Source organism: Nerophis lumbriciformis, linkage group LG10 (genome assembly GCF_033978685.3).
Source record: "Nerophis lumbriciformis linkage group LG10, RoL_Nlum_v2.1, whole genome shotgun sequence".
Taxonomy (NCBI): Eukaryota; Metazoa; Chordata; class Actinopteri; order Syngnathiformes; family Syngnathidae; genus Nerophis; species Nerophis lumbriciformis.
Window position 1 is genome coordinate 44,980,692 of NC_084557.2, and position 12,652 is coordinate 44,993,343.

General features: G+C 37.4%; 1 protein-coding gene across 2 annotated transcripts in view; it reads right to left on the bottom strand.

Moving 5' to 3' along the window:
* The window catches only part of LOC133612285 (voltage-dependent calcium channel subunit alpha-2/delta-1), a 412,014-nt gene that overhangs the window by 179,114 nt on the left and 220,248 nt on the right, over positions 1-12,652 (bottom strand). The gene's annotated exons all lie outside the window — the stretch shown is intronic.

The window sequence follows — 12,652 nt, forward strand, 5'->3', positions numbered from 1 at the left end:
TAACTATAACATATAGAACATGCTATACGTTTACCAAACAATCTGTCACTCCTAATCGCTAAATCCCATGAAATCTTATACGTCTAGTCTCTTACGTGAATGAGATAAATAATATTATTTGATACTTTACGGTAATGTGTTTATAATTTCACACATAAGTCGCTCCTGAGTATAAGTCGAAACTATGAAAAAAACTGCGACTTATAGTCGGAAAAATACTGTACATTAGTTTTTACTAAAGTTGTACAGTATACTGATATTAGTATAGTACCGCAATACTAATGAATCATATTCGGTACTATACCGCCTCTAAAAAGTACCGGTATCCTGTAACTACTTGGTATTGGATTGATACCCAAATTTCATCCAAAACTAATGTAAAGTATCAAAGAAGAGAAGAATAAGTGATTATTACATTTGAACAGAAGTGTAGATAGAACATGTCAAAAGAGAAAGTAACAGTATTAACCAGAGGTGTGGACTCGAGTCACATGACTTGGACTCGAGTCATGAATTTGATGACTTTAGACTCGACTTGACAAAATGTAAAAAGACTTGCAACTCGACTTAGACTTTAACATCAATGACTTGTGACTTCACTTGGACTTGAGCCTTTTGAATTGACATGACTTGACATGACTTGCTACTTTCCCCAAAACCCAAAGATGAAAAAGTTATTCGGGAGCGCTCCGTATTTTTCATTGTGTACTTGTCTATCAGCGTTGCGTGTGTCAGCTGGTGTGGTCTCAGTACAACAGCCAATCAAATTAGATCTACTGTGTTTTCATCACACAGCATTCATCCAATCAAATTGCAGGACAACCAAGGAAGAAGACATGTCCAAACCACACGCCAGTGAACAAAAAATGATACCTAAAATAATTTCGTTTGGGTATAAAAATTACGAGGTGGTCAACACAAAACGGTTTGCAGTATGCAACACATGCGGTTCGAAAATTACTGATGGAGAGGCAACAACTTCCAACTTCGTCCGGCATTTGAAGTTGCACAAAGAACGGTAAGTTTTGAATGTAAGATAACGTTTATTGGCTAAGTAACGTGACTTTTATTTGCTGTGTAGTTAAATCAGTGAGGCTGTAAACTCACTGCTAACGTTATAACGTTATTGCAAACACGGGAATCTGTTGCAGTTCACTACCTTATTCATACTTTTTGTTCAGTGATTTTATTTAATCAGGGTTACGTTAGTCAATATATCACACGTAACGTTAGACGGCGGTCAGCAGCACCGCGTATTTTAGCCACCTAAAAAAAGACAAAAATAGTAAAATAAAGGTCAGTTAAAATGTATACTATATTATGAATATGTGTACCGTTTTAGCTAGCTTTCTGACATACTGTTGGTTGTTTACCTCAGTGGTCCCCAACCACCGGGCCGCGGCCCGGTACTGGTCCGTGGATCGATTGGTATCGGGCCGCACAAGAAATATGTATATATATTTTTTTTTTTTCTTTTTTTAATTAAATCAACATTAAAAACACAAGATACACTTACAAGTAGTGCACCAACCCAAAAAAACTCTCTCCCCCCTTTTGTTCTGGGCATTGAACATGAAGACTCTTCCTTCACTGTTCCGAGTGGCCATGAGAGTCTTGGCAGTGCCTGCCTCCAGTGCTCCAGTGGAGCGAGTTTTCAGCCATGGTGGCATCATACTACGCCCCCATCGTGCACAAATGACTGACAGACTCTTGGCTAATTTGGTCTTTTGCAAATGCAATGCAGCATAGGGCCCTGACATATAAAAAGTACAACTTTTTTGTTATGTTCACGTATATGTCATGTTTTTTCAATGTTAACACTTTTGTACAAATAAGTACATTTGCACTTTATTTTTCAATGTGTTTGTTCTGTAAAGGAATGAGTTAATGTTTAAAATGACTGGTTAATAGTGCTATTATGAAGTGCAATGTCAGCACAATTTTCTTTCCTTCCCATCCATCCATCCATTTTCTACCGCTTATTCCCTTTGGGGTCGCGGGGGGCGCTGGAGCCTATCTCAGCTACAATCGGGCGGAAGGCGGGGTACACCCTGGACAAGTCGCCACCTCATTTCTTTCCTGCAATTTAAAATGCACTTGTTTTAATAAATAAATACAGCGTTTGAAAAGCATACACAATCTGTGTTAATATATTAGTCTGTGGTTAAAAGGACTTGAAAGGACTCGAAACTCAAAATGCAGGACTTAGGACTTGATTTGAGACTTTCCAGTCTTGACTTTGGACTTGACTCGGGGCTTGCCTGTCTTGACTCGGGACTTGACTCGGACTTGAGGGCAAAGACTTGAGACTTACTTGTGACTTGCAAAACAATGACTTGGTCCCACCTCTGGTATTAACAGTAAATGAACAAGTAGATTAGTACCGCATTTTTTGGAGTATAAGTCGCACCTGCCGAAAATGCCCAAATTTCATTCAAAACTAATGTAAAGTATCAAAGAAGAGAAGAATAAGTGATTATTACATTTTAACAAAAGTGTAGATAGAACATGTTAAAACAGAAAGTAACAGTATTAACAGTAAATGAACAAGTAGATTAATACCGTATTTTTCGGAGTATAAGTCGCACCTGCCGAAAATGCATAATAAAGAAGGGAAAAAACATAAATAAGTCGCACTGGAGCCCGGCCAAACTATGAAAAAAACTGCGACTTATAGTCCGAAAAATACGGTAATTCATTTTCAACCACTTGTCCTTAATAATGTTGTCAAAATAATAGGTGTATAAATGACACAATATGTTACTGCATACGTCAGCAGACTAATTAGGAGTCTTTGTTTGTTTACTTACTACTAAAAGACAAGTTGTCTAGTATGTTCACTATTTTATTTAAGTACTAAATTGCAATAATAAACATATGTTTCATGTATTTTTTTGTTAAAATGAAGCCAATAATGACATTTTTGTGGTCCCCTTTATTTATATCACAGTATCGAAATACATTTTGGTACCGGTACCGACATATTGATATCGGGACAACACTAGTTTTTACAACAATATATTGTAAATGGAAAAACAGTTTTTTTTATTCTGGCAACTTAGCTGCCAGTTTTTGTACCGTAAAAACAAATGTCCATCCATCCATCCATCCATCCATCTTCTTCCGCTTATCCGAGGTCGGGTCGCGGGGGCAGCAGCCTAAGCAGGGAAGCCCAGACTTCCCTCTCCCCAGCCACTTCGTCCAGCTCCTCCCGGGGGATCCCGAGGCGTTCCCAGGCCAGCCGGGAGACATAGTCTTCCCAACGTGTCCTGGGTCTTCCCCGTGGCCTCCTACCGGTCGGACGTGCCCTAAACACCTCCCGAGGGAGGCGTTCGGGTGGCATCCTGACCAGATGCCCGAACCACCTCATCTGGCTCCTCTCCATGTGGAGGAGCAGCGGCTTTACTTTGAGCTCCCCCCGGATGACAGAGCTTCTCACCCTATCTCTAAGGGAGAGCCCCGCCACCCGGCGGAGGAAACTCATTTTGGCCGCTTGTACCCGTGATCTTGTCCTTTCGGTCATAACCCAAAGCTCATGACCATAGGTGAGGATGGGAACGTAGATCGACCGGTAAATTGAGAGCTTTGACTTCCGGCTCAGCTCCTTCTTCACCACAACGGATCGATACAGCGTCCGCATTACTGAAGATGCCGCACCGATCCGCCTGTCGATCTCACGATCCACTCTTCCCTCACTCGTGAACAAGACTCCGAGGTACTTGAACTCCTCCACTTGGGGCAGGGTCTCCTCCCCAACCCGAAGATGGCACTCCACCCTTTTCCGGGCGAGAACCATGGACTCGGACTTGGAGGTGCTGATTCTCATCCCAGTCGCTTCACACTCGGCTGCGAACCGATCCAGCGAGAGCTGAAGATCCTGGCCAGATGAAGCCATCAGGACCACATCATCTGCAAAAAGCAGAGACCTAATCCTGCAGCCACCAAACCGGATCCCCTCAACGCCTTGACTGCGCCTAGAAATTCTGTCCATAAAAGTTATGAACAGAATCGGTGACAAAGGGCAGCCTTGGCGGAGTCCAACCCTCACTGGAAACATGTCCGACTTACTGCTGGCAATGCGGACCAAGCTCTGGCACTGATCATACAGGGAGCGGACCGCCTCAATCAGACAGTCCGATACCCCATACTCTCTGAGCACTCCCCACAGGACTTCCCAAGGGACACGGTCGAATTCCTTCTCCAAGTCCACAAAGCACATGTAGACTGGTTGGGCAAACTCCCATGCACCCTCAAGGACCCTGCCGAGAGTATAGAGCTGGTCCACAGTTCCACGACCAGGACGAAAACCAGTCTTTGTAGCATATTCAATTGAATATGGGTTGAAAATGATTTGCAAATCATTGTATTCCGTTTATATTTACATCTAACACAATTTCCCAACTCATATGGAAACGGGGTTTGTACGTTATCATACCAGGCACGTTCCAGTGACGTGCAGTCATCATGGAAAGAAAAAAAATGTAAAAAGAAAAAAAATAATTAAATTGTTATATGTATCCAGTGATTATACTATAAAGTTATTTTCCATTTAACTTCATCAGTTTTAGATTATTTTTATTCAAAATCGCTGAATTTTCACATTTGCCGTTCAAATACTGAGAAGAGACGGTGCGGTGAACAGCAGCCAGTTGAGGCACGTCACTCAGTGCCTCAATATGGATTCCGGACTCGGCTAACTGCTGGCCTGCTGTGCAGTGAGACCGTATTGCTATATGAATTATATTATACATTTCCATAGTTTAGTTAGCTGAGGTATATAATGTACAGTGTATTTTGTCAACAACTGTATGTGTGTAATGTATTTCTTGTGCTGAGCTATCATAAAACGGCTGCAAAAGACGCACTGGCTGAGGCTCGCAGTAATCCCGCCTCCTGCACCCCCGCCGTAGAATTGTTATATCAACTAAAGCCCACACTTAAACTTTCCACATGCAAGATTGAATCTATTTAAAAAAGTTATTTCATAAGAAGCCAAAAAGTGCAAAAACAATAATGTTCGTGTTGGAGGAGTTGTGAATCACTGCAGGGCCACAACATTAGGTACACCTGCAGACTGCAGGTGTATCTAATTCACAACTCCTCCAACACGAACATTATTGTTTTTGCACTTTTTGGCTTCTTATTAAACAACTTTTGTAACCTATTTTCATGGGCTTTCCTCTTTGTGATGTTAAGTTCCTGTTATGCGCTGTTGTACAGTATATGCCTTGAGCTCTTATTTTGAAGGCGCCAAGAGCGGAAGTGATGACATGTTGTAGTGGAGCGTAGGTTTTTGAAAGAAGGTAAATAAAGTGGTCCTCGTGTAAACTGGAGCCTCCGTGTTTGTTATTTTGTAGTTTCATACAGTATAGGCGACATTTATAAACCCTCGGTTACACTTTTTAAAATAGATTCAATCTTGCACGTGGAAAGTTGAAGTGAGGGCTTTAGTTGATATAACACACCCGTCAGGGGGTTCATTAATCCAGCACAACAGCGGCGAATGGACTTCATTTATAAGTAAAGGTAAGACCATAATAACGTTTTTTTTATTAAATGTGCTTTTTTGTGTGCTACAGTTTGTATGTGTAAAGTTAAAGTTAAGTTAAAGTACCAATGATTGTCACACACACACTAGGTGTAATGAAATGTGTCCTCTGCATTTGACCCATCCCCTTGATCACCCCCTGGGAGGTGATGGGTGCAGTGGGCAGCAGCGGCGCCGTGCCCGGGAATAATTTTTGGTGATTTAACCCCCAATTCCAACCCTTGATGCTGAGTGCCAAGCAGGGAAGAATGCTGGTATGAGCTTTTAAACATAACCCGTTAACTGCTGCCAATCAAATGGTGAATAAGATACTCTTTAGGGTTCATATGTTTGTAAATCTGACTGTGATGAAGTCAGTGCCTCACCAGTCATGAACCACACCGCACGTCACTGGCACGTTCTCAGTTGGTTATTTATCCCTCATATAACGTACACTTATTCAGCCTGTTGTTCACTATTCTTAATTTATCTTAAATTGCCTTTTAAATGTCTAATCTTGGTGTTGGCTTTCATCAAATAAATTTCCCCAAAAAATGCGACTTATACTCCAGTGCGACTTATATATGTTTTTTTCCTTCTTTATTATGCATTTTCGGCCGGTGCGACTTATACTCCGGAGCGACTTATACTCCGAAAAATACGGTACCTATATTTCTGTCTAAATGAAAAAAAATCAATTACATTTAGTGAGAAAATATGAAGTACTTTATTGACACATAACATTTCCAGGTGTTTGCGGCCGGGCCAGATAAAATGATGACCCCCGGGCTTAGAGTTTGACACCTCTGCTCTAAAACAAAGAGGACTTATACAGCAAAAGCCTCTGAAGTTTGATTTGTGACTGACAGAAAGCTCAGACGAGACCATTTCCATCTATATGGTAAGCATCAAAAAACAGAACATAAAGACATAAATTGTCTTCTTTGTGTCCCATTCTGCCAAACACAAGTGACTATTATGGATGCTGAAGACTGCATATCTGCACAATCCCCTTCCACTGAGGAAGACCAGGCATTGTTTCCAAAAACAAAGCTGCCCCAGGGGAGTACAAGCAGACCGCTCCAATCTTTAGGCCCGTCAACAGAAAACAAGCCTCTATGGACACACACCACTCTGCCTCCTCATTTGGCTTTCTGGGTGCAATCAGATACAAAAAAAGAAAGTGTGACGTGGTTGCTGGATGAGAAAAGTGAAATTGGTAGGAGAGGGGAAAAAAAACGTGAAAAGGTGCATTATATTGAAAAGGCGCACACAGATATTGTTCATTGATAAAAAATAAAAAAAGAGATTAATGGAAGTGGTAAAATGCTGAGAAGGAAAAGTAATAGCGAGATGAAGAATGAATTGTTCCAGGTGGAGGCTGTAATTCCTTTAGAAGCAATAAGAACACACACACACACACACACACACACACACACACACACATGCACACACACACACACACACACACACACACACACACACACACACACACACACGCACGCACACACTTTCTCTTTAGGACCTCCCTTTCTAGATATATAAAGATTTGTATTTACAACATTAATAATATATACATACCCCGTTTCCATATGAGTTGGGAAATTGTGTTAGATGTAAATATAAACGGAATACAATGATTTGCAAATACTTTTCAACCTATATTCAGTTGAATGCACTACAAAGACAACATATTTGATGTTCAAACTCATAAACTTTGGGTTTTTTTTGCAAATAATAATTAACTTAGAATTTCATGGCTGCAACACGTGCCAAAGAAGTTGGGAAAGGTCATGTTCACCACTGTGTTACATGGCCTTTCCTTTTAACAACACTCAGTAAACGTTTGGGAACTGAGGAGACACATTTTTGAAGCTTCTCATGTGGAATTCTTTCCCATTCTTGCTTGATGTACAGCTTAAGTTGTTCAACAGTCCGGGGGTCTCCGCTGTGGTATTTTAGGCTTCATAATGCGACACACATTTTCAATGGGAGACAGGTCTGGACTACAGGCAGGCCAGTCTAGTACCCGCACTCTTTTACTATGAAGCCACGTTGATGTAATAATAATAATAATAATAACTGGGATTTATATAGCGCTTTTCTAAGTACCCAAAGTCGCTTTACATGTAGAACCCATCAATCATTCACACCTGGTGGTGGTAAGCTACTTTCAATGTAACACGTGGCTTGGCATTGTCTTGCTGAAATAAGCAGGGGCGTCCTTGGTAACGATTCTTGGATGGCAACATATGTTGCTCCAAAACCTGTATGTACCTTTCAGCATTAATGGCGCCTTCACAGATGTGTAAGTTACCCATGTCTTGGGCACTAATACACCCCCATACCATCACACATGCTGGCTTTTACACTTTGCGCCTATAACAATCCGGATGGTTCTTTTCCTCTTTGGTCCGGAGGACACAACGTCCACAGATTCCAAAAACAATTTGAAATGTGGACTCGTCAGACCACAGAACACTTTTCCACTTTGTATCAGTCCATCTTAGATGAGCTCAGGCCCAGCGAAGCCGACGGCGTTTCAGGGTGTTGTTGATAAACGGTTTTCGCCTTGCATAGGAGAGTTTTAACTTGCACTTACAGATGTAGCGACCAACTGTAGTTACTGACAGTGGGTTTCTGAAGTGTTCCTGAGTCCATGTGGTGATATCCTTTACACACTGATGTCGCTTGTTGATGCAGTACAGCCTGAGGGATCGAAGGTCACGGGCTTAGCTGCTTACGTGCAGTGATTTCTCCAGATTCTCTGAACCCTTTGATGATATTACGGACCGTAGATGGTGAAATCCCTAAATTCCTTGCAATAGCTGGTTGAGAAAGGTTTTTCTTAAACTGTTCAAAAACTTGCTCACGCATTTGTGGACAAAGTGGTGACCCTCGCCCCATCCTTGTTTGTGAATGACTGAGCATTTCATGGAATCTACTTTTATACCCAATCATGGCACCCACCTGTTCCCAATTGGCCTGTTCACCTGTGGGATGTTCCAAATAAGTGTTTGATGAGCATTCCTCAACTTTATCAGTATTTATTGCCACCTTTCCCAACTTCTTTGTCACGTGTTGCTGGCATCAAATTCTAAAGTTAATGATTATTTGCCAAAAAAAAATGTTTATGAGTTTGAACATCAAATATGTTGTCTTTGTAGCATATTCAACTGAATATGGGTTGAAAATGATTTGCAAATCATTGTATTCCGTTTATATTTACATCTAACACAATTTCCCAACTCATATGGAAACGGGGTTTGTACATACTATGCACATATAAAAAAGCTTGTTGTAGAAAATGAGTAGGAATTTTACAAAAAAAAATTAATTTTGGCAGTAATATCATAAAAGTCGTAATTTTACTCAACGCACGTCAAAACATTTTACAAAAAAAATGGAACATTTGTGCAATATTATGATAAAAGTTGGAATTGTACTCAATAACAGTCGCAATTTTACAAGAAAAGTTTAAACGTTTGGCAATTTCATGAAAAGAGTCATAATTTTACTTGACAAAAGTCCACAATTTTATAAGAAAACTTTAAAATGTTGGCAATGTTATGTTCATAATCGGAATTTCACTTGGCAAAATGATGACAAAGGTCATAATTTTACTCCAAAAATGTCACCGTTTTACAAGAACAACAAAAAAAAATTGGCAATATTGTGAGAAAAGTCAGAATTTTATATGACAAATGTCATCATTTTGCATTAAAATGTAATAGTTTTCCATAAAAAAGTAATAATTTTACGAGAAAATGTTGCAATATTACAGAAACAGATATAATATGAGAAATTGTTCCCAATTTTATAAGAAAAAAGTCGACAAATTGTGAGAAAAAGACTGCTTTTATTTTATTTTTATTTTTTTGTTTGTAATTGGTTTTTAATCTTCATTATTTTTACTTAAGTTATTACAGTATGTCTCTATATACATATTTATTTTATTTGTTTTATTAATTGTGGCCAAAGGGGACACTTGTTATTTCATATGTTGACCAGAGGGGGAGCACTTTTAAAAGCGACACACAGTCAATTTGAAAAATCCCTCCTTTTTGGGATCACCCTCATTTTGATAAATATCACCACCAGGGGTGCAAATGAGACATTCTCTATTAAATGCAATGTTATTGGGACCATGATTTATGTCATCACTTGTTCACACCTCCTCATATGGAAGATACGTTTCCTTGTTGATGTCTCAAGAAGGGTAGAAATACAAGAACACACACAAACACACACATACACTCACACACATTCTTGTATTTGTAATAAATGCCTACCTATTTGGGACCAACCTTTCTAGATATATAGAGATTTGTGTTTACAACATTAATAATATATACATACTATGCACATATAAAAAAGCTTGTTGTGAAACATTTGTTGGAATTTCACAAGAAAAACTTAGAATTTTGGCAGTATTATCATAAAAGTCGTAATTTTACTCAACGCAAGTCAAAACATTTTACAAGAAAAACTGAACATTTGTGCAATATTATGATAAAAGTTGGAATTGTACTCAATAACAGTCGCAATTTTACAAGAAAAGCTTAAAATTTAGGCAGTTTTAGGAAAAGAGTCGTAATTTTACTCGACAAAAGTCACAAGTTTATAAGAAAACTTTAAAATGTTGGCAATGTTATGTTAATAATCGGAATTTCACTTGGCAAAATGATGACAAGAGTCATCATTTTACTCCAAAAATGTCACTGTTTTACAAGAACAACCAAAAAAATTGGCAATATTGTGAGAAAAGTCCAGATTTTATAAGACAAATGTCACCATTTTGCATTAAAAAGTAATAGTTTTACATAAAAAAGTAATAATTTTACGAGAAAATGTTGCAATATTACAGAAAAAGATATAATATGAGAAATTGTTCCCAATTTTATAAGAAAAAAGTCGACAAATTGTGAGAAAAAAACTGCTTTTATTTTATTTTTATTTTTTTGTTTGTAATTGGTTTTTAATCTTCAATATTTTTACTTAAGTTATTACAGTATGTCTCTATATACATATTTATTTTATTTGTTTTGTTAATTTTGGCCAAAGGGGACACTTGTTATTTCATATGTTGACCAGAGGGGGAGCACTTTAAAAAGCGACACACAGTCAATTTGAAAAATCCCTCCTTTTTGGGACCACCCTCATTTTGATAGATATCACCACCAGGGGTGCAAATGAGACATTCTCTATTAGATGCAATGTTATTGGGACCATGATTTATGTCATCACTTGTTCACACCTCCTCATATGGAAGCTACTTTTCCTTGTTGATGTCTCAAGAAGGGTAGAAATACAAGAACACACACGCACACACACACATTCTTGTTTTTGAAAAAAATGCCTATCTCTTTAGGACCACCCTTTCTAGATATATACAGATTTGTATTTACAACATTAATAATATATACATACTATGCACATATAAAAAAGCTTGTGAAACATTTGTTGGAATTTCACAAGAAAAACTTTGAATTTTGGCAGTATTATCATAAAAGTCGTAATTTTACTCAAAGCAAGTCAAAACATTTGACAAGAAAAACGGAACATTTGTGCAATATTATGATAAAAGTTGGAATTTTACTCAATAACAGTCGCAATTTTACAAGAAAAGCTTAAAATGTAGGCAGTTTTATGAAAAGAGTTGTAATTTTACTCGACAAAAGTCACAAGTTTATAAGAAAACTTTAAAATGTTGGCAATATTATGTTCATAATCGGAGTTTCACTTGGCAAAATGATGACAAAAGTCATAATTTTACTCCAAAAATGTCACTGTTTTACAAGAACAACAAAAAAATTGGCAATATTGTAGGAAAAGTCCGGATTTTATATGACAAATGTCACCATTTTGCATTAAAAAGTAATAATTTTCCATAAAAAAGTAATAATTTCATGAGAAAATGTTGCAATATTACAGAAACAGATATAATATGAGAAATTGTTCCCAATTTTATAAGAAAAAAGTCGACACATTGTGAGAAAAAGACTGATTTTATTTTATTTATTTTTATTTTTTTTGTGTGTAATTGGTTTTTAATCTTCATTATTTACTTAAGTTATTACAGTATGTCTCTACATACATATGTATTTTATTTGTTTTGTTCATTTTGGCCAAAGGGAACACTTGTTATTTCATATGTTGACCAGAGGGGGAGCACTTTTAAAAGCGACACACAGTCAATTTGAAAAATCCCTCCTTTTTGGGACCACCCTCATTTTGATAGATATCACCACCAGGGGTGCAAATGAGACATTCTCTATTAGATGCAATGGTTTTCTGTATTAAGACCATGATTTATGTCATCACTTGTTCACACCTCCTCATATGGAAGATACTTTTCCTTGTTGATGTCTCAAGAAGGGTAGAAATACAAGAACACACACACACACACACACACACAAAAATGCCTACCTTTTTATGACCTCCTTTCTAGATATATAAAGATTTGTATTTACAACATTAATAATATATACATACTATGCATATATAAAAAAGCTTGTTGTGAAAAATAAGTTAGAATTTTACAAGAAAAACTTAGAATTTTGGCAGTATTATCATAAAAGTCGTAATTTTACTCAATGCAAGTCAAAACATTTTTACAGGAAATACGGAACATTTGTGCAATATTATGATAAAAGTTGGAATTTTACTCAATAACAGTCGCAGTTTTACAAGAAAAGCTTAAAATGTAGGCAGTTTTATGAAAAGAGTCGTAATTTTACTCGACAAAAGTCACAAGTTTATAAGAAAACTTAAAAATGTTGGCAATCTTATGTTAATAATCGGAATTTCACTTGGCAAAATGATGACAAAAGTCATAATTTTACTCCAAATATGTCACTATTTTACAAGAACAACAACAAAAATTGGCAATATTGTGAGAAAAGTCCAAATTTTATACGACAAATGTCACTATTTTACATTAAAGAGTATTAATTTTCCATAAAAAGTAAAATTTTTCGAGAAAATGTTGCAATATTACAGAAACAGAAATAATATGAGAAATTGTTCCCAATTTTATAAGAAAAAAGTCGACACATTGTGAGAAAAAGATTGATTTTATTTGTATTTATTTTTTATTTTTTTAATTGGTTTTTAATCTTCATT